General features: G+C 43.5%; 2 long non-coding RNA genes across 4 annotated transcripts in view; one reads left to right on the top strand and one right to left on the bottom strand.

Annotated features, from left to right (window-relative positions):
• The window catches only part of LOC128339939 (uncharacterized), an 84,118-nt gene extending 62,986 nt beyond the window's left edge, over positions 1-21,132 (top strand). The window contains exons 4-5 of one of the 2 annotated variants that reach the window (XR_008313346.1): positions 18,475-18,628; positions 20,596-21,132. This is a non-coding gene — a long non-coding RNA (uncharacterized LOC128339939). Of the gene's footprint in view, positions 1-18,474; positions 18,737-20,595 lie in introns of those variants that run through there. The other variant, XR_008313345.1, reaches the window with a different exon arrangement.
• Positions 940-15,803, bottom strand: LOC128339940 (uncharacterized). 2 transcript variants are annotated; one of them, XR_008313348.1, is made up of 3 exons: positions 11,401-11,627; positions 10,510-10,637; positions 940-1,072 (listed from the first exon to the last, which is right to left on the bottom strand). It is a non-coding gene; the product is annotated as an uncharacterized LOC128339940 (long non-coding RNA). The 2 variants fall into 2 exon arrangements; XR_008313347.1 differs by lacking the exons at positions 940-1,072; positions 11,401-11,627 and adding exons at positions 8,011-8,847; positions 15,671-15,803.
• Positions 21,133-24,869: the final 3,737 nt, after the last annotated feature.

The raw sequence follows: 24,869 nt of genomic DNA, 5'->3' as shown, positions 1-24,869 counted from the left end.
AAGCAATCGGACATTGTGATATTTAATGGGTTTTTTAAAAAAAGACTTTTACATTTTTTGCATTTTCCCATAGGTGGTACCTACCACCCCAACCCAGTTTTGGAGGCTCGACCCTTCAAACCAGTTCGAACTGGTTTGAATAGAACCAGGCTCTGTTTGGTTCAACCTCGGACCGGCACTGCCAATTCAATGCCCTGTTTGGTTTGAGTTTGAACCTTTGAACCAAACTGGTTCAAATTTGAATCAGTTTGAATTCAAACCTATTTTCACATCCCTAAAAGTGGAGGGGAATGTTCATTGTCACCCCACTTCAGTCAGGCAAATGCCATGGGCTGGCAGCAAGTTTTCTGATTACTCACAAAGAACATTAAGTATCAGACAGCTTGATTTCTTAAAGTCCTTTGAATTTAAAATGGTTGCAACCCAGCATAACTTGCAGCCTTCACATATAAAATGTTATGTTCTTTTTAATATGAAACCATGAGATCTTAGGCTCAAGCCTCTTCCCTTTGTGCTTAAGGCAGTGAAAACCTTCCTCTTCCAAAAAATTCTTAATTGCTGATAATTAGCCAGTGTTTTATCTGACCGATATTTTTGTTTGTTTGTTTGTTTGTTTAATATTGTGATTATTTATGTCTCTAGTTTTCCTCTGATTGTTGTTAGCCACCCACAGAGGACTTGTGGTAAAGCACGAGGCTACTGGTTTTAAATAAGTTAAATTATAATGTTAAATCCCCAGTTTTTTGTTTTATTTTTAAGGTGAACAAGTCAAGAGTGGGAAAAGAAGGAGGGGGGTATGGACTCTGCTCAGCAATCCCAGATGGCCAATTGCTAGAACGTTTTTGGCCTGTTTGTGTGTGTGTGAAAGAGAGAGAGAGCATAATAAGTCTGCACTGATCTATGGACTTTATTCTTTGGGGAAATATGAGTCAGAGATGCATATTTTGGAGCCACTCTTAAAAATATTATCTCTCAAGTGTTGTGTGAAGCTTTACAGCCTTCTTTCTGCAAATCTTCCATGTCGCTGTTCGAACGGAGTCCAAACTATTTGTACTGAAACATCTGATGGCATCTGTCAATAAAAAGGCAGCCTGTTTCTCATTTGAATTCCCTCCCCCTCTCCAAAGTGCAACTTTTAAAAAGTGCATAAACAGGAGTGAACTAGTAGCAGTCTAAAGTTGTCATCATTGACAGTTATGATTTATCTTAACTCTCCCTAGCCATTTGGCTAAAGTTTTAAGTAAACACTTTCAGTCTTCCTCATGTTCTCTTTACTGCCACCTCCCACTAATAAGAGAGGTTGCCAAGAAAAGCAGCCAGACAGTTCATTTACCTCCCAAATTTGCCTGAAAGTAGCTTGCCTGGTTTAGACAAGGGTCGAAACTACTACTGCACATTTTCAACAGATGGAACAATGCTTCAAAAATGTATTTACATTAAAAAGTTATTTGCTTTCAGGATGTGTGCTTAACAAATGGTTAGAGTTGAATGAAATATTATGACTGAGACAGAAAACACACAGAATTTGAGGAAGGCATTTATGGTGACAGATGTTGCCGTGATCCTTAGTGCCACTAACCCCTGGATTCCCAAAGGTGTGCTGCTGGACCATGCTAGCATGCTGCAAGAAATGTACCTTGAGCAACTAAACCATCCACCACCCTAGGCCCTTCAAACTCATTGGTCCCACTTTTCTCCACCAAACGGTGAGCAAAGCTATCACCTCAAGGAAGGGAAGGAGGGAGAGGGGGCCAGCTGGGATTCCTTTATGCAGCACAGATCCCCAAAGTATTATTGCTGTCCAGATAACACAGTCCCACACAAATATTATATTGCCTTTAGGTTAAGTGTACACATGCTGGGATACCATGGCCAATTGTAATATCATAGCATGTATGCACACAGCAAGATACATACAAGTGAGTTCACCACCTAAAGCAGGGATTCTCAACCTTGGGTCCCCAGATGTTACTGGACTTCGACTCCCATAACCTCCAGCCCCAATGGCCTTTGGCTGGGGATTATGGGAGTTGAAGTCCATCAACATCTGGGGACCCAAGGTTGAGAACCCCGGACCTAAAGCAGTCTATATAGAAGTTGAACACAATCCTCCACATAGACTGATGTTCTGTTTAGGAATAAAAATAAGGCGGAGGCAGGCAACAAATTGACAGGGGCCCCGGGGGGGGGGGTTCTGCCACCTTTTGGGGTGGGAGAGATATAAGGTTTGGGAAGCTTGCTTACCCATGGTGATGACAGTGTTGGTGGTTCATTTTCCTTCTTTTAAATGTTTTCTTATGTAAACTGGCTACCATGCTAATGAAGCACATGGCTAATGAGGCACTGCAGGGATGCAACGGGGGCTTGTGTGTAACCTCCCTGCATGTATGCTGTTGTGCAAGTGGATGAAATGTCCCACTTGTGCAACAGTTAGTGTGTAGAGGGACTAGAGGAATTGCTTGCAAGGCCTAGTTGTGTCCCCACAGTCCCTAATTACCTGTGCGCTTTGTTAGTCAGGATGTCTATTTGGTGGTCTAAAACCAACCTACCACTATTTGTTTTCCACCACCTGTGGTAGTGGTGGTAGCTGACTGCCTCTTAGAAGCTGACAGCTCTCTTTCCCTCCAGAATTCCTTAGATGCTGCACTTTTCCAGGCCATTACTTAAAAGAAAACAGAAAAGTTCAAAAGAATCTACAAAAATTGCCGCTACCACCACCACCACCACCACCACTACAACCAATCTCTCTCTCTCTTTCTTTCTTTCTGTCTTTCTTTCTTTCTTTCTTTCTTTCTTTTTTATATTACATTTCTTACATTTTTATACTGCCCCAAACAAAAACGTCCCTGGGGGTTTCACAATCTAAAAACCATTAAAACATAGAAACAATTAAAACAATTTTAAAAATACAAATAAAACTTTAGCTTTAAAATTACAGTATAAGCTTTAATGCTTATAGCTTTAAAACTATAAACCCAAAGCCTGGCTAAACAGGTATGTTTTCAGGTCCTTCTTAAAAACACTTAGAGAAGGGGAAACTCTAATTTCATTAGGAAGCGTGTTCTGGAGTTCCGGAGCAACACTAGAAAAGGCAAGCAATTGTAAGCAATCATACAAAGGTTTAGCTTGACCCCCTGGTTGTCAAAAGAAAAGTCAAAAGTTGTCAAAAGGAAGCTTTCAGCTTGGCTCTAGGAAAAAAACATACATGCATGAAGCATGTGCGGCCTGTAAGAACCATACATAGTATCAGGAGAAATGAATAGTTTCCTGAAATATGCTAAAAACTCAGTTGGGTGTCTCATCAACCTTACACATAGTTCAGCATATCAGGGAGTGCAGACTTCTAAAGAAGAACCTAGAGAGAAGTTCTAAATATACATAAAAGCATACAATGAAATACTGGAACTAAAGAATACTGAAGAGACAAAACATAGAACATCCCTCAGCCCCATGGATGAATGACTATTCAATAAAACCAATAGAGATATTATTGACACAGCAAATATCCACTCATATTACTTGATTTAGACAATAAAGTTAAGCTAGAGTACTTTGCCTGAACATAATCTTAGAGGCTGTTCTTATGAACAGCCAAGCCCAGGCTGGGCTTGGCTGCCCATGAGAACAGCTGGGTTCCATGTGGATCCGGGCAGTGCTGCAGTGCTAAACCCAGCATCGAAGTCCAGCTCTTAGCCAAGGTTAAGGGTGGAAACACACCTTTAACCTGCCTCACAGGATCATGTGTCAGCGCAAGCTGCTTGTTGGTGGCTGGTGGCACAGAGTGCTGAAATAAACAAATATGGAGTCATTAATAACTAAGGATGGTGTCATTGATCTGGCTGCCCCATGAGGATTTTAATGCAATGTAGGATGCTCGCACCGACACAGAGATGGGTGTCTGCCTAGAGCATCGTTCTCTGGGGGATTCCCCCAGTGCACTGAGCTCGGCACACAGTGCACTCACTGGTGGATTAAAGGAGAGGCAGTAGAGGCAACTGCCTATGGTGGCAAAATTCCCCCAGAGGCAAATTTTGGTTTTGTGGGATTTTGTGGGGAAAAAACACTTTAAAGGGGACGGGGGCAGTTCAAATCTATTTTTTAACTTTAAAACACCTTCTGCACATGTGCACAGAAAGGCCCAAAATCTGGAGATAGCTATCTTTTAGGAGGTAGGCGGGCTTGGGTTAGGAGGGGTATCGCCACCCTCTCTGCTACCACACCACCATGCTGAAGTGCGGTGGCAGTTTTAAAGTTTTAAAAAAAATTGAACTCCCCCTGCTCCTTCCTCCCTTGCCGCTGGGACAGCAAATCTTTGGCCGCCTACGAACGTCAAAGAGCGTAATCCGCCCCTGAGTGCACTGCCAGATTTGCGGCGGCTGGGACAAGTCCCTACTTCTGGTTACTCATGCTGCCGGGAGCAGTGCTGGGCATGTGGGCATGTGGCTTGCACACCGCTGGGGCTCGGAGCAGTTGTCTGGGGGAAGGTAGGTTGATGCTGCCTCCCCCCCCCCGCCACCCACCTGACCAACCGTATGTGTGCGGGGTAATGTGAATTGCCCCTTAGTCTGTAGGCCTATGAACTTACCTGCAAGTGAGGCCCAGTGAAATATAAACCTCACTCAGATGTTCTGACAGGAGGCTGTACTCCAGTTCAACCTCCAAAACTGAGTGGAAGTTCCGCCCAGCGTGTCAACCACTCTGCCCTGCTGAGCGGGTCAGTCATGCCTACAGCCTTCATCTGAAGAGGCAAAGACTATAAGCACGATGGAGGGCACTTCCGTGATTGGGAGATGTGTGTGTTGCAGCCTCCCAGTCACGAAAGCACCTCCTAATCACCTTTACAGCCTTTGTACTCAAGTACAGCCTTTGTATTCAGAATGTCCTAATGAGGTGAGAGTTGCACTTACTCCCAAGTATACACACATCACACACAGGATCAGGCTTTACGTCTGATTTATTTTAAAATGAGACTTAAAGCCTGAACCAATTTCCCATCTCTGCCATTTCAAAGAGTTTATATGTAGAAACTGACTTTTCCACCTCTGCCTCTTCTCTGTAATTAATTACACAGCTTGCTGTTCAAGAAGCCGGTATCAAGAGACCCCACTGCTTTTCAGCAGTTTGTGTTGTGCATAGGCACAACATTAATTTTCTCTGGGTAAAATGGCTGTTATTTCAATCCTTTTCAGTGCAGTGCGCTGAAATAGATGGCTGGTGGCACAGAGTGCTGAAATAAACAAATATGGAGCCATTAATAATGAAGGATGATGTCATTGATCTGGCCACCCCATGAGGATTTTAATGCAATGTGGGATGCAGACGGCCTCCATTTGGGTTTCTTCTTCCTCCATTGACTCTGCTTCTGGCCTCACTTATAGGACATGTTTGGCAGCTGCTGCATACACATGTGAGCTCTGGAATGAAAATTTCTAGCAGTTGGAAAATGAGAGTTGGCACATGCTTCTGGCAGCATCTGATATACCTGCTTCTGGGCCAGCTCTCGGACAACCTGTGGGACTGTTTCCATAGCTAGGCTGCTGGTGGGCTACTTGGCTTTATTTTGTGTTAACATGCCCATTATATTATGAAAGAATTTGCCTCAGGGTAGTATATCAAAGAAAAAGACCCAAGAGAAAGGCAAGAAGTCCACAGTGATTGAAAGCCTCAGGTGCCTTTCATGAAAAGAGAAACTCTTCCATACATATGAAGGCCAGAGTCTCTTGCGGGGAGAAAATCAGAGTTCAGTAGTGCAGGAAAGCCGTTCTGAATGTGCTTAAAAAGAATCTCTTAATGGTTAGTACTTTTCACATTCAGTGTCTCAGCTTAGCTTTTAGAGACACTGAGAAGGCATGAATCATCTATGGATTCAAAAGAGAGAGAAAACAGGTTGGTTGATAGACAGACACACAGACAGTCAGTTTTATACTAAAATTTCCAAAGTAGGAGGAACAGAAAGCCTAATCCAACAAGGAGGAATGTGTACAAGCAAGAAGTATTGTGTGTCAATTTCCACAAATTCAAAAATAATATGCGTCCTCCTTTATTAACAGTCAACAGACCTTCAAAATTGCAGCATAAACAGAAAAGTTAAAACAAATATCCAAAAAGTTGAAATAAAACCAAAGCTAAATTTTAAAAAGTTAAGAGTTCTAATGGGTGAATGTACAAACTTAGCCATTGACTCAATTACATATGGACTAGAATCCAATATTTAAATGGTAAATCTATCCCATAGTTCTCCCAGGAAAGGGAGTAATTAAAGAAGTAACAAACCTAGCTTGTAAGTCCCTATAAAAACTGCATAGGAGTAATACACGGGCAACAGTTTCAATTTCTCCACTTCCACAGGGACACAGACATTCTTCACATGGTGTGCCATTAAATCTTCCATCCAGGAGGGCCGCTAATGTAAAGCAGTGAAAACGCCTTCCTATATTTGAGGATATATAGCCAGTGTAGTGTAGTGGTGATAGAGTACTGGACTAGGACTGGGGAGACCTGAATTCTAACCACCATCCCCCATTCATCCTTGAAACTCACGGGGTGACTCTGGGCCAGTCACATATCTCTCAGCCTAACCTACCTCACAGGGTTGTTGTGAGGATGAACAAAACCATGTACAAGGCTCTGCTGTGGAAGAGCAGGATACAAATGTAAAAGCTAGATAGATAGATAGATAGATAGATAGATCGTAAGTAGTCAGAAGCAACCCCCTGTGAGTCTATGATAGGTGAAGTGGGAAGCAAATCCCCCTAGCAGCAACCCAAGATCTTTGATGGTCAACATCTACAGTTGTTGAAGCAAAAGATATTTGGCTTTATTACTGTTCCCAAAAAGAACATAAGGCATGAACAGACAATTAAAACCATGTTTACTTTCCAGAAATTTCCTCAAGAGACTTACATAGAACTCTGCTCTCATAAATTAGACTGTATTTCCAGTATCTTCAAGGAATAAATAAACACAGCCCATAGGATTCAGCTAAAGACCAAGCGCTACCCTCACTTGAAACAGAACCAGCTTCAGTCCCAAGAGCCACGGAGGAAATACATTTAGGAGCCCCAAACACTACCCTCACACAGAAGATCTGAGAGAACCATTTCAGTTTAGAATCCACTCTTCTGAGCCATACCTGTACACCAAATAAACCTTTGGCCATAGATTTGTCATAGTATACATGGAATGCTGCAGGGATGCAGCAATCTCATCCAAGTATTGGATTCTCAGTAGTGCAGATTATCTGTTCAATGGGATTCAAAGAGAGTGGATCAGGGCTGGATTTAGTCATCCACCCTCCCAAGGACAGACAATTTACACTATTGAAGAACATCTGATTAGGGCTATTATGTGCACAGCTTTGAGTCCTGGACTGGGATTTTGAGCCCAGGGAAACATATGCACAGGATACAACTTTCCTCTCTGGGCTTAAGTGTTTTATATATTAAGATTCCTGGGAATTTTTTTTTAAATGGAAAAGTTAAATGCAAACAGTGCTGCTAACGTTTTTCTGTTTTTAAACATGGAATCCTATGCTTACTCAGAAGTAAATCCAATTGTGTTCAATGGGGCAGAAGAAGTACACATGTACATGTTACTCCCAAGTACATGTGCATAGGATGACAGCCTGAAAAAAGCATTCAAGACCTTTTTCTTCATTGTGGGACATTTTGGATCATATGCAGTTTCCTATGGGGAGTGTTCATAAAACGGGGTGGGGGCAATTTTCATTAGTTACAAATTTTCATTAGTTTTCATTCGTCCTCCCACGGTAGTCTTTAGGAATGCTGGAGATCTTTCCCAGCCTTTAGTGTTGAAAACAATATGTATTATTAGAATGCTGAAACAAAATATGGTGGGCTGAAAAAGCCAAATCTATTTACAGATGTTGGAATAAGTTAGATTCTACAACTATGCTAGGTTTAATTTGAAATAAAGAGATCTAAACATAGAAGGAGGTGAAAATGGTGCTTCCCTATCTTCTCAATTATTTTTTCCTAGGATACTGCCAGCTTCAAGAAAGCATCAGCTTCTCAAATATAAACAGAGGCCCTATTCTGAGTAAAGATAACTCTTCTATCTAGAGGTTTTCGCTTTTTACAATATCCCTTTTGGCAGGCCTTTAATTCTCTCTGCTAGCATTACTACAGTACAGGAGAGGAAAATTCACTCCTCCTCATTCTGCAATGCCTTTTAACTCTGCTGCTAGGATAGACTTGGTTCTCTTGCCCTCCATTTCTGTCTTCGTGCCTGTCCTATTCATTTATTTTCAGCCAGGTTTGTGTTGCTGCATTTTCTAGTTTCTATTACTCTCCCAGAAAATAAAGAACCTCCATATGCTGGAGAAAAAATTTATATACTGCCTGACTCCAAAGGCTCTAGGCGGTTTACACAAAGAAACACAATAAAAACAGAATAAAACCAACTATTAAGCAGTTAGAATTTAACACATTCAAAGATTGCCACAATCAAAATATTTAAACAGCAATTCAAAATTTAGAACATGAATAATTGACTCTGAAAAGGAGGCATACTCAGTGGGCAGGTTCACATGACTGCCTGAAAGTCAGTATGCCAGGAACCAGAGATTCCCATTGAATGCATGCTCCCAGCCCCACTGTCATCTGAAACGGTCCAAGTTCAGTTCCTATGTCGTGTTACTACGACTCTATTTTCTTCCATCCAGCTTCAAATCTTGGTGACAGAAGTTGGTAGAATCCCGGGATAAATGGGGCAGGAACAAGACTTGGGTGGGTTCAGATGCCACACCCAATAGGAGTGTTTGCTCTCACCTCCTAACATTTCCCCCACTTCAAGCCCAAGCTGGAATTACAGAGCTCTTCTTAAGCACTAGAGAGTGATAGAAAAGGTTGAACAGATGTGCAGTGACCGAGAAAACCATTTCTAAGAAGGAATGGTGGGAATTTAAGGTCAAGATGCCAAAATGCCAATCCATTGTATGGAGAACAATGTGGGTCAGTTCAATCACATGTCTGCTGGCTCATCCTAACTGCATGGGGGAGGAGTCTAGGGGCATGCAAGCCCCCGCCCCTGCCACTCAGCACCGTACTGCCTAACTGCATGGGGGATAGTTGTCCGAATTTCCCTTTGCCATGTGATTTAAATATTACAAACAATATTTAATGAAAGCATTGAGGGGTGCTTTGGCTGAACCACACACCCTCTCCCATGTGATTAGGTGGCAACAAAAAGGTGAATCAGATGGGTGCTGTTTATGTCTTTTTGAGCATAATTTTCTAATTATTTTGATTCAAAGTTATGAACTGTTAAAAATGTTCCTCACAGACTGCTACCTGGAACTAACTAATCAATTGTCACGAATTCATGCACCTTAATAGGCTCTAGATCAGGCCTGCTCAACTTTGGCCCTCCTGCAGATGTTGGCCTACAACTCCCATAATCCCTGGCTATTGGCTACAGTGGCTGGGAATTATGGGAGTTGTAGTCCAAAAACAGCTGGGGGGCCTAAGTTGAGCAGGCCTGCTCTAGATCATCATCATCATCACCAACACCATCTTTATTTGCTAGCCACCTCATAACAAATTGTTCTCTGGGCGGTTCACAACATAGCATTAAAACATCGAATAAAAACACATAACAATGAAATCACAACACAAGGGGAAAATACAAAATACAATACAAAACAATATAAAAACATTTTTTAAAAATGGGTTTTAAAAATCAAATTTAAAAATCAAAATTAAAAAGGCCAGAGTGAACTAAAAGGTGATGAAGTCAGGTGAACTTCACTGGGGAGGCTATTCCATAAATGGGGTGCTACTATCGACAAGGCCCTCTCCCTAGTAGCCACCCACTTCACCTTGTTTGGCAGGGGCACTCAGAGCAGGGCCTCCGAAGAAGATCTTAAGGTCTGAGTCAGGACATATGCGGCAAGGCACTCTCTCAAATAACCCAGTCCAAAGCCATTTAGGGCTTGAGAGAAGGGTTTCTTAACCTTGGACCCCCAGATGTTGTTGGACTACAACTCCCATCATCCTCAGCCACAAAGGCCATATCTGGGGATGATGGGAGTTGTAGTCCAACAACATCTGGGGGCCCAAGGTTAAGAAACACTGCTTTAGAAGTTAAAACCAGCACTCTGAATTGGGCCCAGAAATGGACTGGGAGCCAGTGCAGCTGACAAAGTAGTGGCATGATATGATCGAAGCACACAGTTCCATTTAATAATCTTACAACCCTATTTTGTATCAGCTACAGTTTCCGGACCATTTTCAAAGGCAGCCCCACATACAACTCATTGCAGTAATCTAAGTGAGAGGTTGCCAGAGCATGAATAACTGTGGCCAAGCTATCTCTATCCAGGTACAGTCGCAGTTGGTGAATCAGCCGAAGCTGATAAAAGGTGCTTCGAGTCACAGAGGCCACTTGAGCCTCGAGAGACAGTGCTGGATCAATGAGCACCCTCAGACTGCGAACCTGGCCCTGCAGGGGGAGTGCAACCCCATCTAGAACAGGCTGAACATCATTCACCTGGGCAGAGGAACCACCGACCAACAGAACTTCTGACTTGTCTGGATTGAGTCTCAACTTTTCCAGTTTCATCCAGACCATGACTGCTTCCAGGCACTGATTCAGGACAGTCACCACTTCACCTGCATCTAATGAAAAAAGAGAGATACAACTGAGTGTTGTCTGCATACTGATGACACCTCAGGCCAAAGTTTAAAAAAAAAACAAATTTAAATTTTGTCTCTGACCTCTCCCAGCGGTTTTATGTAGATGTTAAACAGCATAGGGGAAAGAATGGAACCCTGCAGAACCCCAAAGCATAACTGCCAGGGGTTAAGCAGTAATCCCTCAGCACCACCTTCTGGGAAAGGACCTGAATGTAGCAGTGGAACCATCCCCAAGCAGTGCCTCCCACACCCAACTTGGCCAGCCTATCCAAAAGAATATCATGGCCAATGGTATCGAAAGCCGCTGAGAGATCCAAGAGAATGAACAGGGTTGCACTTCCCCTGTCTCTGAGCCCATTCTCATGGTCCCATGAGCGGGATTGAAGGTGGGAGGTGGGGAAGGCTTCAGCAGCTTACTTTTCCTGCAGACTCCTAGAAGTGTTACTGGGCTTGCGGATCACATGCCCAGATGAGCTGCTGCTGCTGCAGGCAGCACAGAGGTTCGGGAATGGAGACATGCCATCCCATCCCCTGGAAATCCCACAATGCACTGTGCAACTACAATGGCCCTGTGCAATGGCTCCACCTAGCAATTAGGGATGTGCGAACAGGTTCAGGACCGAACCTGTTTGACATCGAACTGCTTTGGTTCAATGGCTCAATGCCAAACCGAATGCCCCCTCCCCCCTGTTCGACCTGTTCGGGGGGTTTGAAGTTGTTGGTTTTTTTAAAAAATTGTACTCACCCCCTCCTGGGGGCTTCTCTGAGGCCACAGGAGGTTTCCGTACATGGGCGTAATTGGGGGGGCAGCAGGGCACATGCCTTAGGTGCCACTGAAGGGGGGGGTGCCATGCCAGTGCCTGCCCCCTCAACCCACTGCACATCTGCCCAGCTCCAGGGTCCCTCAGCCACTTGCCGTCCTGCTTGCCTTGCCCTCTGGCCTAGGATCGGCCTGCAAACTGCAGAGCTCTTCTCTCCCTGCCTCTCAGCTGATCGGCAGGTGGGCAGGGCTTACAAAGAGGCCTCTGGGCAGGCCTCCCTGAAGCCTGAACTCGGCAGGCCCCAAGCAAGCAAGGAGGCAGGCAGGCAGGCAGAGTTCTCTGCAGCAGAAGACCCTCTGCCCAGATCATCCAGCACAGCTTTTGCCAGGTAGAATGGGAATTTCTTTTTGTGGTTACCAAACTTCCCTGCCCCCGGCCATATATAGGGATCTGCTTGCCATAGGGCTTTGATATGGGGTGTGTGGGGGAGACTGAGTGTGGGGGAGACTGAGACTCTGAATATTTAATTTAAAACAGATTGGAAAATTTGCTGGCTTTAAAAACAATAACTGACTAAAAAGGCATATAATTGGCTTGTTTCATGGCAGAAAATTACAAAAACTTCTGGAACAATATTATATTTATTTTTTCATTTATTCATTCATTCATTTATAAATGCACTTATGTTCAAGTTGTTTTGCAACCCAGAAGGTCTAAGTGAGAACTGTGAAGCATGTGTTGTGCTTTTATTTTATTTTATTTTTCTTGTGTGTGAACTGCTCTCCAATAACTTGCAGGGACTTCAGGGTAAATCTGGCCAACATGTGAATGCAGCACCTCCATTCCAGAGGAGATGTGTGTTAAAAGGCTTTAAAACCCTCGTGTGAAAAACCTCCTGGAATCAAACTTTACTGAATTTGTTCAGAATTCTGAGAAAACATACATAGGCTCACCCTGCATGGTTGAAAGTCTCCTTTGCTAATCTGCAGCGAGGGGGCCATTTTAATAATTAGTGTTTCTAGTGCGTTCTAGGCATTAAAAGTAGCACAAATATATAGTACTCAATGTATATCACTATATATTGTGAAGTGTGCATGTGTACATTCAGTGAAATGTATTTCCAGGCAGCATACTTATTTTGAAATATCAGACTTAAATCCTTGGGGGCCTGGGGTGTGTGGAGGCCCTGGACTTTGAGGGGTTGGGGGCCCATTTTTAAATCTCATCTCTGGGCCCATTCCAACCTTGCTATGTCCCTGGCAGAATAGATACATATGTATTGATCACTACACATGGGTTTCTGCACAACACTAGCACAGAAGAAACTTCCATGTAGAAAATGTGTCTCTTGTAAATTGACCCTGAATTTTCCATCCATGACTGGGATATCTGAGAGTTAGAGTCAATAATAAAAGCATGGCACACTGCTTCTGACAGGAAGGGGAAAATTACAATGATTTCTTAGTCTGGGGCTGGTTTTGGCCCTGGCAGAACTTGGCTGTCTGCTCCTGTTGCAAATTCCTCTGTCTAGTGTGGCAAACCCATGTATCCTCCTCCCTCCTGGTGTCAAAGTAAGCACTAGAATGGTGAATGCACATATACCCCATCATGAGCCAACAGTCATCACAAGACAAAGGCTGGCAGGAATCATTCATTGGTTTATAGACTCCTTCCGCCCCACCACCTTCTTCTTCCCCTATTTTGCTAGTGGCTATTTGAGCAGGTGATCCTCTAGGACAAAGTCATGTTTTTTAAAAAGCATGAGATGAGACAGAGAAAATGACACTTGGAATCCTCATATAACTCCTGACTGTTGTTCTAAGTCTTTAACAGAGATGGCTCATGTTTTCAGGTTTTGATCAACAACCACGTCTAGATGGTACAGTGTTTCTTTTTAACAGGGATTTCCAGATATTGTTGACTACAAGTCCCATCATCCCTGTTTGGATAGGGGCGCAATTTCAGTGCTTGCCCTAGGCGCTATTTTCCCTAGATATGCCTCTGTCTCCGTAGCTTCCCCCTCCCCCTGCCAGCCTCAATTACTGCCAAAATCACCCTGTTCAGGTGGTCTTCAGCCCATTCTGGGCCTCACCCATGGTGGCAGCCATTTTGGAGGCTGCCGTGCATGCCCAACGGGCCTCTGCATGACCAGGTCATGATCCAGACCATGCAGAGCCCCATTGGGCATGCATGGCAGCCTCCAAAATGGCTGCCGCCATGGGGTGAGGCCCAGGACAGGCCAAAGACTGCCTGAACAGGGTGATTTTGGCACTATTTATTTACTGAATTTCTATACTGCCTGATATAAAAATCTCCAGGCGGTGTATATGTTAAGACATAATATAAAAACAATATAAAACAATTAAAATTCATAAAAACAGATACAAATCTCAATAAATAAAAACACATTAACATTTCAATTTCAATTGAAAGCCTGGGAAAACAGGTGCGTCTTCAGGGTCCTCCTAAAAATAAACAGAGAAGGAGATGCTCTTATTTCAGTGCATTCCAAAGCCCCAGGGCAACCACAGAGAAGGCCCAATCCCATTGGCAGACATGCACCCTTAACCTCAACAAGCTGGTGGGCTGCCTAGGCGGATTTGCCGCCAAGGCACCACCAGGAGTCATGCAGGTCTCAGCGGTTCTCATGGGCAGCCAAGCCTGGGCTGCCCTAGCCCAGTCTTGGCTGCTCGTGAGGCTGCCTGGTCAGCCTCTCACTTTCTGCACAGGTCATTCCACAGGGCAACCAAAGCGGTTTCTGTTCTAAAGCCAGGCCTGAAACCTGATTGAAATGGATCTAGATAATCCGTTTCCTCCAAGAGTGTCTGGAGCTGATCAGTCAATATGCGCTCATGCACCTTGCTCAGGAATATTGGCCACAGGCCTATAGTTGTTTACATCCACTGTGTCCAGACTAGGGTGTTTTGTTTTTTTAAGGAGTGGTTGAATAGCACTTCCTTCAGTGGAGCTGGGACCACTCCCTCTCTCAATGAGGCATTTAGAACTTGACAGGCCCAGCTAAAAATTCTCTCCTTACTACATTTAATAAGCCATGAAGGACAAGCAGAGGTGCACCTAGGTGATTTTGGAGCCTGGACCTAAAGGTCTTTGGAGCCCCCCACTCCCCACAAATTAAGAATCATCATGTTTTGCCGGGCGACCATACCACCCAGGACAGACTAAAGAGGATTTGGGGGGCCTCAGGGGCTGTGGAGGCCCTGGACTTCAGCCTGGAAGTCCAGGGGTAAGAGCACCACTGAGGACAAGGGTCAAACAAGCATGTGGTTGGCTGAACTCAACTAAACATCCACAGCTTCGGGCACCAATAATTGAAACTCCTCCAGCACAACTGGACCAGGTGTTACTCTGGACACCTCTCCCAATGACACTGCTTCAGCCGTGGAGTCCAACTCATGGCAAATGAGTAGGAAAACCTGGCTCGAATTTGACAGGACATAGCATAGAGTCCATTTGAAGGCATATACGTCTGGTCTGTGCGCATTGCGACTGCAGGTTCGCATTCAGCAGAATTATCCCAGGTTGTGAGGAGCTTAATTTATGCTCCTTCTGCTTTGAATCTACCTCCAGTGACTATATCCTGCTGTTACACTTTTAGTGGGTTCTTTGCAGATAAAATATCCTGCATCTTGGCTGACCTGGGCTCTACAATTTTTGCAGAGTCTATTAAGGAGGTGTCCAGCAGTCCTATCTGCAGTATTAGATTGGATCAGTTTCAATCTGTGACTCCTGGGGATGCGGACAAACTGCTTGAGGCAGTGCGGCCTAGCACTTATTCTTTGGATCCTTGCCCAACTTGGTTGCTTTCATCTTGTAGGGAAATTGTTGGAGGCGGCCTAATTGACATCATTAATGCATTGCTGAGGGAGGGCCGAATGCTCCCTTGTTTGAAGGAGAAGAAGCCTGTGATGGATAGCTAAGGCACATAAACTGCTCCCAGCAAGCAAAGTCATGGATCCCAAGGGGGCAACCCCCTTTGGAGCCGCCCCTTTGGTGGTGATCTCGCCGGTGGCAAGCTCACCTCCCAGGGCAATGTGCTGCTTTATACTGCCAGCCCAGGAAATGATGCAGGACTCAGCAGAGTCTGCTGAGTCCGCGCTCTGGGCCCTCCTCCTGGGAGCTACAGCAATGCCACCAACAGAGGCTTGCAGCCATGTTGCTCCCATAGAGAGAAACAGAGAGAGCCTCAGGAGAAAGGGGAGTCAGCTGCTGGTACTTATCACAAGCTCTACTCACCATCGTCCAGCACAGCATGGCAGATGATACACTTTCTTCCTTTTTCTCCTCCCCTCTGCTGAAGCTGGTGTTCAGTTATGCTTCCAGTTACTTTGGAATTCAATGCAGTAGATTCAATTATCCTTCCAGTTACTATGCTTTAAACTATCTTTCTGTAAAGACATACATTTAGATGATAACTTTTATAATTAATTTATAATTAAGAAACATAACTCATGGATGACATCCATATATAAGTATTTAAACACTGAGATCAGGGGTGACCAACTTGAGGTTCTTCAGCTGTTATTGGACTACAACTCCCATCATACCTAGCTGCAATAAATTGAGGCTGGAAATGATGGGACGTGTTGGAGAGCCTCCGGGTGTCCCACCCTGATTTAAATATTTAAGTCAGGTTCAATTTTATTTCCATATCAAGCATTGGCCATTACAAAACTGCAACTTTCAATTCATAAAATGGTAACAGATGTCATATGTTTAAAGATTATACACTTAGGCCCTACAAACAGTGATGGTGTGGTACTTAAGAATATCCTTAGGGACAAGTACATGCAACTGTCCATTCATCTTGCTGTACTGATAGCTTTATTCAGACCTTAGGCTCTTTCACACAACCATATAGGAGTAGGCTGGAGGGGGAGACATGCTCATACCCCCTGCCTTCCAGATGACCCAAACCTTTCTTTGGGTTTATTTATCCAACCCTCACACGATAAGGCTGCTGTGCACTCTGGGGTGGGGGGACCTGAGCTGGGTCCTCCAGTATCCCACAATGCATTGCACAAGCAGCAGGGAGGCAGCCCTCAATACAGCAACAGCTCTCCTCTCCATGACCCAACTTGCAACACAACTTTATGATAAACATGGCCACCAGCTCCTGGGAACAGTTTAAAATGTGGCAGTGGCACAGATGACCAAAACAAAAAGGTCGGATGCCTTTTTGTCCTGGGTAGCGATTCATGGGCAGCAAATCTGGGTTACCCAGGTTCAGAACTGGTGGGTTGAGAGGATTCCCTTCTCATGACCGGCACTTCTCATGACTGGGCTAGCACCGTCCTACCCAGGTAGGGCTGGTCATGAGAACAGCCTCATTGACTTGAATGGATGCTACCTTACTCACCAACGGGGCTAAGTTCAGGTTACAGGGGCTTGGCAAACTGAGATCCATTGCTCTGTTGCCACCACACAAAACCTATGGATACAAAGATGATCTCCGGGATCAGCAGTGGGCCCTTCTGAGGGCACTGGTCTCTTGGTAGCTGCCCAATGCAGCTGATTCTTGGTGCTGGCTAGGCCTAGCTCACCAGGAAGCAACTGTTACTCTCCGAAGCTAAATAGCTAACAACAAGGCTACTGAGGAAAACTAAAGAACAAGAAACAATGAAAAAGCCATGTTGAAATGCAAAGAATCAGCTTGTTAGTAAAGCAAAAGGAAACAATAGGTGGAACCATTTCCAAATAAGCTTCTTATGTAAGACTCGGTGCCATTTGCAATCTGTTGCCACATCTATTATCAAGAGTTTCCTCTAAGTGACATGGACGTTTCCAGATACAGTGTGTCCCTGGAACAAAATGTGCATCCAAGAAAATGGCAGGCATCCAGCCTTGGGACTGAGTGAGCGTGTGCCACACGCTATGCTCGGCAGAAACCCATTGATGTTTCACTCAAAGGGGGACCCCAGAGGAGCGTGTAGAATCTGTGGCACCCCAGAATCAAGAATGTATTTATTAAACATAAGCAACATTCTTCTTTATTCAACCACTCTCACCACAAAGTTCCTGATTACTTCATTTAACAGCATATTTAATGACAGATTTTCAATGAAAAGCTAATTAATCCCAGAACTGCTTCTCCTCCATACTTCATTCTCTTGCATGACTCATGTTCAGATCGGAGAGATCACATCAGGGCATTCTGGTGAAAATGCTCTACAGCAGGGCCTTTCTCCTGGAGGTAAATCAGGAGCAGCCACATGTATCACACTGAGCCTCATAACAAGACGAACTCACTCCACAGAACCTAAATCAATGTTCTTGCTGAACATCAAACCAGAAGGATGTGAGCAGATTTTTTTCTCCAATTTAGAATGGAGGGTAGCACTGGCTGTGCTTGGAAATCCATTGCCAAAAGGGAGGTGTGTCCAGAGTTTATGTCTGTCCAGAGGCCATGTGTGCTAACTTGCAGGATGTGTATTCTTGACCCCAATGTGTGGAGCTGCCTGTGATAATTCAGGGGGAGGAAAAGTCATTCTGCACATAGCGGGCAGGGGTGGGGTGTGTGTGCTGCTGAGGGACTCACTTGGGATGGACACCAGTGCAGGAGGAAGAGTGCCAGAGTGGGGTAGGGAGGAACAAGGTCCCCAGGGAGATTTGACTCCTTTGTTAGGGAAGCGGGATCGGAATTTGAACCTCAGCCTTTGGACCACATGAGTCTATAACACCCAAGGTGTGCTGTTTTGGGGGAGCTGCTATGCTTTATGCAAAAGGAAGTGAAGATTGCCCTTTCTATCTAGGGTTTTGGCCAAGGAGGTGTCCTTTGCTCTTTTCAACCTTTTGATTGTATTTGTTCTGTTTTTATGTTTTTATTGAATAGTTTTTATCTTGTTGTTAACTGCCCTTGGGGGCAGCATAGAAATATAAATAAATAAATAAAATAAGAAGAGACACTCCCAAATGTTATAGTGTCACACGTTCCAAGGCTGAGCACTTGCATCCAAGACAGGTTTGGGAGCTGAGACCTGACATGGAATTCAGGAGATCTGTGACACAATCTCACCAGATTTTCCCACACTTTTAAGCAGGTGGTGCTGCTGGAGCGGAGGAGTCTTCCAGGAGCTGTGAGCTAACATTTATCTACCTCTTCTGGAGGAAGAATCAAAGACTCCATCACCGTGAGACCCTGGACTGAGTTCATCCCATTCTGCAGGACCTCTTCAATAAACAGGCATTCCGCAGGTGATGGCATACACACAGCAATGTCCTCTAGATGGCTTTTTGGACTGGCCATTTATGGTGTGGGATCTCTGTTTCATTATTTTGTTTGGTTTCTGAATAAATTTTGGCTGACCTCTAAATGAACAAAGTGTGGATGCTTCATGGGAAGTGCTAGTGCTGCTAATAGGTTTGACTAATACCACAGCAGCAATTGCACAGGGGGATGCATTTTGACAAACTCCACCCCCACCCCCCGGAGTGCTATGTGCCATCTGATAATATGTCCCCAAGGGTCGCACATGTGAGTACTGGTGCCACGTTAGTTGGGAACTCAGCAGGAACACTGGTGCTTCTCATGGAGAGGAGAGCTGATCTTGTGGTAGCAAACATGACTTGTCCCCATAGCTAAGCAGGGTCTGCCCTGGTTGCATATGAATTATTGTTGTTGTTGTTGTTATTATTACATTTATATCCCACTCTTCCTCCAAGGAGCCCAGAGTGGTGTACTACATACTTAAGTTTCTCTTTCACAACAACCTTGTGAAGTAGGCTAGGCTGAGAGAGAAGTGACAGGCCCAGGGTCACCCAGCTAGTATTATGGCTGAATGGGGATGAGCACTGCAAGATATTCCCCTCAGGGGATGAAGCCGCTCTGAGAAGAGCAGAAGGTTTCAAGTTCCCTCCCTGGCAGCATCTCCAAGATAGGGCTGAGAGAGATTCCTGCCTGCAACCTTGGAGAAGCCGCTGCCAGTCTGTGAAGACAATACTGAGCTAGATAGACCAATGGTCTGACTCAGTATATGGCAGGTCCCTATGTTCCTATGTTCATGTAGCACTCACACTTTGTGGGTCTGGATGCCAGCCAGTATGTTTGCAATGGGTAACATCCACAGTTATCCTTAGTCTGGAACAAGAATGGTTGCTCCAGACAAAGAGTGCTATGAAGAAGATATCATATTCCAGACAACGAAATGGGGGTGCTAATCAAGGTAGTTTTATATCATTTGCTATTCTTTGAGCCATTTCTCACAAGCAGTGAAAAAGGGCTACAGGAGTAGCGGGGAGGAAGCCTTGAAATGCTTACCTCCTCGCAAATGATCCAGGCTGCTGGTTTGGGCGTGGACATCATGTTCCCAAACGTGCAGCTGCCCCCTTAGGCAGCGCAGAGGGTCAGAAGCTGGGGTGCATTGCCCCGCCCTCCAGATCTCCCATTATGCACCGTGCGAGTGTGTGTGGTGCATTATGGGGATGTCTCCAAGGGCAGCTGGGAACCCTGCAGTCCCCCAGCCCCGGCTGCAAGCAGCTGGGGCTGGCAGACAATCCTAAAAATGAGGCTAAGGGAGTGCTTGCTCCCTGAATCTCATTTTGGAGGTGGGCTCTACAGAGGCAGGCTTGCTGCTGCAGTGCCGCCGGGAGCCAAGAGGTTCTCTCATGCAGCGGAAACCAGGCTGGGCTTCCTTCGCCCCGTTTCCCCTGCACAGGCGAACAGCCTCATTATCTCCCAAATCATTACTCTTTTTAAAATTGTGGCCTCATGGGAACAGAACTATAAATATTTAGGAAAAAACTGCTGTAAGCTTTCTTTGAGCCTAGAGATAGATCTGGGAGAGAATTGTATATCAACCAATCAATCAAACACGTTCAATTAAATTTCAATTTTTAAATAATATATAACACTGGGTTGCACCCAAGTAAATGTGAGAAGGGAAATAGGTGCTAGTGCTGCTCTGTGTAAATAAATCCTCTTGTGCAAAACTTCACTCAGTGCTATAATAAAAAGTGTCTTGTGCTTCTGCTTGTGCAAGTAGCTGAATCTTTGTGTTTAGCTTTTCTTTTACTATACAAGATTCTAGCGCCAAGTAAAAAAAGAAACATCCTTGTTGTGAGCAAAAGGTCAGTCTAGCATGCAAAAGGGCCCTTTTGGATCCATCCCAATAGGTTAGGTCCCAAATTACTGCTGTATTCATTGAAGCTTTGTCCATAAACAGGAGGACGATTACACTCTATCAGGGGAAACAGTCCTCGCACGACTGCAACTCTTCTGTTTTTGGAAGGCGCTTCTGCAGCTGCAGTGGTAAGTTAGGATCCAACTCAACATCTGAGGCAAACGAGCCGCATAGCCTAGAGCGGCTGCGATCGGCTTGCTTTTCCCCCTTTCCAAATTGTACAATATGAAAAGCATTGTTTTAAAATGCCACATTAGAATACAAGCTGGGCTTCTGAGCAGAGGAAGAGAAGAAGAAATTGTATTCCAGTTCAGCCACAACATTTGAAGCCTGGAGATGTTAGTTTTTGCAAGAGTTATATGACAATAGGAAGTCATATAATGCCTTTGCAATGTCTTTGTTTTCCTCCCTGTTAAGAGTACAGAGGGTAATGCTAAAGTACCTCACGGGGGAGGGGGGGTTATACAGCTATAACATTTGCTAGCATGCCCAAATCATTACTTTGGAAAGAAAAGAAAGCACCGACAGATGTGGGTGAAGGTTGACAATTTCATACCTGGTATGCCAACTACTCATGAAAATATTTGAGCTGTAATGTTTTACAGGGGACTGGAATTTTTTGTTTGTTTTGTTGAGGAGAATAAAAATTTTACAGCACTTTTCTGTTTTCAGAAACAACAGTCTCCTCATATTTCTCAGGCTCCAGTATTGACCAGGATGTGACTTACCCAGTTGCACCACATTTCACAACATGAACACAGGAGCCCAAAAGATGTCAGTGCTTCAATAAAAATGGGGGACTAAGAGGTCCTGGACTTTGCGGTTGTTCCGGTTTCCAGGATGAATGATTTATGGCTCCTTATGATATAGCAAGTCCCTTTCAACATTTACATGCTCTTATAATACCCATAAATCATATAACTCGCCATCAAATGCAGAACACTGACATTCCATCATTGTTTCCCCTTTATTGTTTTTTTTTAATTATTATTATTATTATAGCTTAGGACCTTGGAAGGTTGGCCAAGCTCCACATTAAAATGAAACCCAAATTCCCAGGCCATCAGTGTGCCTCCTAATTAAAGCCAGTAATAATCTTTCCTGCTATAACATGCAGCCTCAAATTGTGCATAATAATATTTCACATTTTAAAAAGTGAGTTAGGATTTATAGTTGGCATGTGTTCTGCACATTTTGGTGCTGGTCAGTCTATTATATGAGTTCCTTTATCAGGTTTTCCAGTACAGAGAATAAAGTCTCAGAGTTCGTAAGGTCAGCTTCTGACCAAGCAAAGGTACTTGAGACAACTCATACAGCAATCCTGTCATTCTCTTCCCCCTTCCTTCATTTTTTTAAAACTTCCTGATAAGTTCACATTCCTCTAATTATAGCTCTATTTTCTGTTACATAACAATATTTCATAATGTTAATTGCCTACTTATACCTGAGCTGGTTGTGAGTCACAGTACAAATGGTTTTAAAGATCTGAAGGACTAGTTTAATTCAGAAAATCCCTATGAGGCATGAATGAAACTCTCAATGGTCACAATTGTCCAGTCACACAGAGGGAAACAAAAGGCATTATAAATGCACTAACTCAGATTAAACAGGAAAACATATTGTATTTCAATTTATAGAATACAGGGTCAGTGGAACAAATTGCCCAGGGAATGTCTAGAAGGTCCTAATCTAGTTGTTTGCTTTAGGAGAGGTTAGATTGCATTATGTTTTTAGAGAGACATTACTTGACCGTGTATACATGGGGTACACCTGCTAAATTAACATGGGAATAAGTTTTAAAAGCAACAAGCACTGGTGGGAAATACATATTCACTGTGCGGGTCTATAGAAGACACACATCTCCCTCAGGGTGTGTAAAGTAGCCCTGTGCATAACACTTACTCAGTAAGATAACATGTATCAATGCAAACACGCAAAATACAAAAGATGGCTATAGCTGCCTAAGCTGTGGCTTTGCTGAACAAGGATTCAGTACATAAACTAAAATGAATCAGGGCTGTGATATGGTGATGCGAAAAGCCAGTGATTTTGAATGTGCCATATCCTAGACTGGTATAGTAGTAATGCTTATTTATTTTTTATTTTTTATTTATTTAAATTTTCTAATCTGCCTTTCTAGCTGAAAAAGCATTCAAGACAGTGTCCAGTCATAAAACAACATTGCAATCTATTAACTTCCTTTAAAACAACAACCATAAGTAATGCAATACAGATCAGCAGTCGAGAAACACTGTCAAATCCATAAAATTGTTTCACAAAGCCAGGGCATGGTGTAAATGAACAGTCTTAACAACTCTGCAAAACACAGACTGGGCAAGCCAAATGGACCTCACGGAGGAGAGACTTCCATAACCCGGACACAACTATTGAGAAGGCCCTCTCTCATTTTCAAGAAGCCATACTGGAAGCGCCAAAGATGACTGTAATTATGATAGAAATTATGGAAGAAAAACCAAACGAGGCAAGGTAGAAGGAACTGGATATTTTTAGCTTGGAGGATACACAACTGAGGTCTATGAACTAAATATAAACAAATTATTATTTAAAATATCAATGCAGTATATTGTTAGTATTATGAAGAAGAAACAAAATAAATGGTAACTTAATTTAAAATATCATTAAGTTAAAATATTTTTAATTTTAAAATTCCAATTTAAATTATAGAAGAGCAACAAATTATATCTGATAAATTTTAGCCCACATCCAGAAATGCTGGTGCACATATACAAATCACTGTACTTAAATATGCTTAACTCTGTACTGGATTGTGGTCACCATGTGTTAGGATAAATACAAAAGTGCACCAATACCATTAGGATAGAAGCTTTTTTTCAAACAAAAAATGTTAAGCTGCTTAAAAACAAAACCTGCTTTAAGAAAAACAGTTTTAAATTAATGGTTATTTGAAAAATATTCAGCATTAGTATTCCTCACTGACATTACTCAGTTTCCTTTCCTTCAGAATAAAGTGCCCCCATATTGTAATGTCTTTCCTATGGATAAATTTAGGCCTAATCAACTCCGGTACTGTCTGCTGAGAAACAAGTGTGCTATTATGAGGTAAAAATGACTCAGCTTACAAAATTACCAGTCACTGTCATTGTTTATCTTGACAGTCATCTTTGGCTTCCAGGCTCTCATTGAAGGAGGGATAGTTTAAACCTGCCCTATCACTTGCCTGCTGTTTGGCAAGTCCAGCTATAGTGCAAAGCTACACAGGCATCACAATTAATCCCACATAGCAAACAATGCATACTTGCATAGAAACCGCCAGTTCAACATCTGTATTTTAAGGGAGGTTGGAGAAGGATCTGAGGTTTAGTCACATGGGCATGTCTCCAGTGAGACCTTTCTGTGGCTGTGACCTGAATTCAAGGGAAATCAGAACTGAGTGCTAGGCACAAAGCTGAGGAGGACTCCTTTGAAGCTGCCTTTCTGGGTGTTCCTCAAGCTTCTTCTTATTTATTAAATAAAAACAGCTATTGGTAACTGAAGTTACTCCTATAAACGCTAAACTATTTGGTTCAATGCAAACCTTTCCCTGCTTATCTTATTAACAGCACACCACCGTCAGCAGCTAAAAGAAGAGCTTTTTTCCCATGCCAATGCAGTGAGGAGAATTTTCCGCTTTACTGACTAACTGGCAGCAGAAGAGCCCTGGACTGCTCTTTTAAGAGCTTTGGATATACTAACTAGAATTATCCTGTCCAAATGGCATTAGCGCTTTGTTAACACTCACTTATACCATACTGCATATTCAGGAAGGTTTCTTGCAACAGTGCGGTGGCCTCATTGCACCAGAGATATAAATAGTCCAATAGGCCTTGAACTGTAAAAGTGAATGGAAATCCGATATAAAGCCACACCCATTTTAGGGAGGAAAATATCTTTATTGTGAGATTTCCCCCCCTGCTTTTATGCTGACATTCAGCATGTCTGTTCTGAGAGGGTTGGATGTCCTCAAACTCATGGATTTCCAACTATGAATACACAGGCGTGAAATCTGGCACCTCCTGAGGTGTACATTGCGCTTACAAATTTTCTAAAGATTTACAGCCATGAATAGGAGATGATGTCATAAGCCCAAGCATTTATTCCCTACCTTGTTTTCCCAAGGACGGGTTTACATTGTTTACTGAATTCTATGCTGCCAACAGCCTGTGTGGATAATAAGCAAGAAAAAGTCAAGCAAAGTGTCATGTTATATTTGTAGTGCTGGGCCCCTCTTCCATTGGGATTAATATGCTGAAAAATGTTAATGCATCAGCAACTTTTTATGATATCAAATATATTTC

The sequence above is a fragment of the Hemicordylus capensis genome, chromosome 1 (genome assembly GCF_027244095.1).
Source record: "Hemicordylus capensis ecotype Gifberg chromosome 1, rHemCap1.1.pri, whole genome shotgun sequence".
Classification (NCBI taxonomy): Eukaryota; Metazoa; Chordata; class Lepidosauria; order Squamata; family Cordylidae; genus Hemicordylus; species Hemicordylus capensis.
Note: the sequence above shows the minus strand (reverse complement) of the source record. Positions and strands in the feature narration are given on the sequence as shown.